Below are 4,940 nucleotides of genomic sequence, written 5' to 3'. Positions count from 1 at the left end.
CGGAGCCCGGGAGCCTGGCAGAGTCGCCTCCAGTCCCCGGGCACCACCCGTCAGTCGGCGGGAGAAAGTGCTGGGCTCCCAGAGGGGCGTTTCCACCGCCTCCACAGGGCCCTGCGCCAGGGGTGGGTGCGTGTGAGGGGAACTCCTGCGAAGGTGTCTTTCCTTAGTTACCTGTGGTTTCCCCGAAAGAGGCTGGATTTCGACATTTTGAGTCTTTTTGGAAAACCCCTAGTTATTTAGAGATAAATTACTACACGGGATTGCCCCAGTTGATAGTACTTAGCAAAAACAAAATGATACGCAGTGTTGGTAAATCACTTTTCAAAACTCTAGTTGAAATAATAATGATGGTAAAAAAAAAAAAAAAAAATTAGGTGGTAGCATTCCTTAGTAATATCCTTTTACATTTTAGACTTCATAGGAAATGGATTGTACTCTCTCTTAATAGACATTTCATGAAGCTCCAGCTGTGACAGCTGACATCAAATAAGCCGACGCAGTCTCTTCTAGCAAAGTCCGTATAACTGCGCCAAGGCAGTTTCTCTCTCTCTCTCTCTTTTTTTTAAAATCTTAACTCCTCCATACCTCAGGGTTCTTCGTCTGTAAAACAAACTGTTATTAAATTATCGTTAAGGCCATTTCCAGCTTTAGATTTCAGTTTCTGAGTATATCAATGTTCAGTAGGAAATGGTGTGTTTGTGGTGGTCTCAGGATTGAGGTTAGGCAGGAAAATCATGACATGATGTTTGCCCTAGATTGTGTGATAAGTGCTTTCAGCCAAAATTTACTGTATTTTGAATGGAACATGCTAGGCATTGAAACCTAGACCTACTTTTCTGTCTATATCTTGGGTTTGTTTTCTCAATTGGAAGATAGACTTCGTTTAGCGACAAAAATTGAGAAGGAATTTCCCAATGTCTAAGCATGAATCCCAAGCAAGTGGATAATACTTTATATCTAGCTGGTACATTACAATTTATGGAACCTTTCACTTTATCTGTTGAACTTCCAAGAAGTCATGGAGAATGTCTCTCCAGAGCTCTGATCATCTGCTATGTGTAGGTATTAGCAAATTCCTGTTCGCTTCATCCTGGGGTCACCTTCCCTTCCCAACCTCAGAGATTTGCTGCAGCCTCAGCAGAGACCAGGTCTGATGACACTGGGACCTACAGTGGGTGTCAGAACCTTATCCACTAAAGCTGGGGATTCCAAAGATATTAGTCACCCCCCTAGCTCGGACTTCAACCCCTTTCCAAGCCTCTCATTCCCTCTTACCCTCCCCAGACGGAGATGGTAATTCCCATATTCTGGGATTCTTTTCCTGAAGTTATTTTCGTCTTGCATATATTTTGTTACCTTATAATAACTTGTTTATGTCTTCTGCCACCCTACTGTGCTGTAAGCTCCTTAAGGATCTGAGTCCTAGTTACCTTTGAATTTCTGGAACCTGACACATAGTAGGTGCTTAATAGATGCTGAAATAATAAATTTAAGATGCTTTAGTGCTGTATAGAGAGAATGAAAAGGAAGCTTCTGAAGGTTGTGAAGGCTTTCTACATGCCTTTGTGAGGATGGCTCTGAGAATGTCAGGGTCAGTAGCAGCTTCCTGCCTTCACCCCTGTGAGTTATAACCAGAACTTACCACCACTTGGTAAAGGGGCAGCATTGCCAATCATCACTGCATGAATTTTGGTCACTGTGTAGTGGAGGGATCTGAGTGTCAGATACGACGTGTATTAGTGTTCGATTGTTGCTATAACAAATTACCACAAAATTACTTGCTTAAAACAACAAAAATTTATTATTTATTGTCTTACAGAGTCAGAGAAATAAGTCTCCCTCTATATATACATATGTTTTTAAGAGATAGTCTCTGGTTCTGTTGCCCACCCAGGCTGCTGGAGTGCAGGGTGTGATCATAGGTCACTGCAGCCTCAAACTCCTGGCCTCAAGTGAGCCTCCCACCTCAGCCTCCCGAGTAGTTGGGATTACAGGCATGAGCCACCACAACTGGCAGAAATAAGCCTGATGGGGCTAAAGTCCAGAGACTGTAGCGGGATACTCCTTTGCCTTTTCCAACGTCTAGAGGCTGCCCATCATTTTTTTTTTTTTTTTTTGAGATGGAGTCTCACTCGGTCACCCAGGCTGGAGTGCAGTGGTGCGATCTCGGCTCACTGCAAGCTCTGCCTCCAGGGTTCACGCCATTCCCCTGCCTCAGCCTCCTGAGTAGCTGGGACTACAGGCATCCGCTACCATGCCTGGCTAATATTTTGTATTTTTAGTAGAGATGGGGTTTCACTGTGTTAGCCAGGATGGTCTCGATCTCCTGACCTTGTGATCCGCCTACCTCGGCCTCCCAGAGTGCTGGCATTACAGGTGTGAGCCACCATGCTCCACCTGCCCATCATCTTTGGTCTGTGGCTCCAGGCAGCAATTGCATCACTCTGACCTCTGCTTCAGTCACCACATTTCCTCTGACTCTGTCTCTCCTGCCTCCGTCTTTCACTTATAAGGACCATTATGGTTACCTTGTACCCCACTTGGTAGTTTAGGATAATTCCCCCTCTCAAGATCCTTAACTTAATCACATCTGCGGAGTCCCTTTTGTCATATAAGTTAACATTCAAAGACTTTGGAGGTTACGATAGGAACATCTTGGTGAGGAGGGGTTGCATTATTCTGCCTACCATACAACTATTCTGAGCAATTTCAAGCTCAAGCAAACAATTAACAGGTGTGACAGAAGGACACCAAACAATCTGGTACTAGGTACTTTTGTGCTGTAAACAACTAAGCTATAATTATCCACTTACCAGACCACACATGGATGGCAGTAACAACTATTAGGAACTTCGTGAGAGCAACCTCTGAATGCAATCTCAGCTCAGACACTAGTAGCGGTGCAGTTTCAGGCCATTGATTTAGCTGCTGTAAGGCTCAGTTTCCAAATCATGTGTAAAATAGGGATTCTATGACCTCTTCCCTCTCAGGATTATGGGGAGGATCAAGAGAGATAATGCATGTAAAGCCCTTGTCCAGCACAGAAATAGGAACCCTGGAGCTATTATTACCACCAGTGCAGAGTGAAGATGAAAGCAGTGATTTTATCAACTCATAGGCAATAGTCATGAAGCTGTCCCAATCCTCATTGATTCTGAAGGCTCAGCTAAAGTTTGTTTACTCAAGATTCTTTAAAAAATTGGAAAGGTGATCATTCCTTAATATATATAATATATTCCTCCAAAAACAATCTATTTTTATTACATATGTATTTATTTACTTACTCACTTATAGAGATGGGGGTCTTACTATGTTGCCCAACCTGGCCTCAACTCCTGGGCTCAATCCTCCCGCCTCGGCCTCCTAAAGTGCAGTAATTACAGGCGTGAGCCACCACACCTGAGAAACAATGTGGATGGAGTTTCTGTAGTGTGTAAAAGTTTGAAAGAACTATCTAAAACAATGAATCTGGAAGATTATGCAGACAAATTCTGTGTAAGCCCTACTCCCTGTCAAGAGACATCACATTCTCAGCTTCCACAGCCACTTCCTGACAAAGACAAATGTAAGCATAAAGACACTACCACTTCAAAATGTACCTTTCTACTGACATGCCTTCCTAACTCTGACATATCCTTCCTAACCCACGCCTGAGCTAAAAGACTGATGAGGAGTCAAGTCCTGTATTTTTCTAAATCCAAGTTTGAATTTAGACCTAGAAAATAAACACAGTGGGAGGTGTTTTTTGGAGTCCAATCACTGTGACTCACTCTCTGATCCACAAACTCACTTTGGGTCTTTCATGTCCCGTCTCTGGTTCTTTCTAATTTAGGAGAATGACCTCACAATAAAGGAATTTATCAGTAATCTGTGTCACATGAAGTGGTAATGAAAAGGTAGCAGTATTGAAATGCAATAATTAGTGAAATGTAGTTCAAAATGGTCTCAAACTATAATTACCGACTTCAATGGTATAATACATACCAGCTTCAACTTATTAACTCAGACACAATTTATCAGATTCACCCACCAGTTATTTGTAAAACCTCAATCACAATGTTAATTAATAATGCATTGATAGTAATTGAATTGTGATAGTAAATAGCAACTGGTTACCTAAATTATACAATCCATATAAAACATCATCTGATAAAAGAAACTTGCTAATAATTTATTAAACACTCCTTTGTTTAACTTACTTTTTTACAAAAGCAGTAGATTTTGGCTGGGTGTGATGGCTCCTGCCTGTTATCCTAGCACTTTGGGAGACCAAGGTGGGCGGATTGCTTGAGTTTGAGACCAGCCTGGGCAACATGGTGAGACCTTCATCTCTACAAAAAAAAATATATATTAACTGGGTGTAGTGGTGCGTGCCTATAGTTCCAGCTACTTGGGAGGGCTGAGGCAGGAGGATGGCTTGAACCCAGGAGGTCGAGGCTGCAGTGAGCTGAGATTGAGCCACTGTACTCCAGCTGGAGTGAGACTCTCTAAAAAAAAAAAAAAAAAGTAGATTTTTTGTTTTTGTTTTTAAAATTATTTATTTATTTATTTGAGACGGGGGTCTTACCATCACCCAGGCTGGAGTGCAGTGGCGCAATCATGGCTTACTGCAGGCTTGAGCTCCCTGGGCTCAGGTGATGCTCCCACCTCAGTCTCCTGAGTAGCTGGGACTACAAGCGTGTGCTACCACGCCCAGCTAATTTTCGTATTTTTTGTAGAGATGGAGTCTCCCTCTGTTGCCTAGGCTTGTCTTGAACTCCTGGGCTCAACGGATCCTCCTGCCTCAGCCTCCCAAAATACTGGGATTACAGGCATGAGCTGTGACACCAAGCCAAAAGCTGTAGATTTTAAAACCATAGGCTAATCATACAGACATGAAAAATGTAACATATAAAAACTATGTTAAGAGACATGAGTAAGAGTTGGAGAGAGATCATAAA

This window comes from Mandrillus leucophaeus, unplaced genomic scaffold, assembly GCF_000951045.1.
Source record: "Mandrillus leucophaeus isolate KB7577 unplaced genomic scaffold, Mleu.le_1.0 Scaffold467, whole genome shotgun sequence".
NCBI lineage: Eukaryota > Metazoa > Chordata > Mammalia > Primates > Cercopithecidae > Mandrillus > Mandrillus leucophaeus.
Note: the sequence above shows the minus strand (reverse complement) of the source record.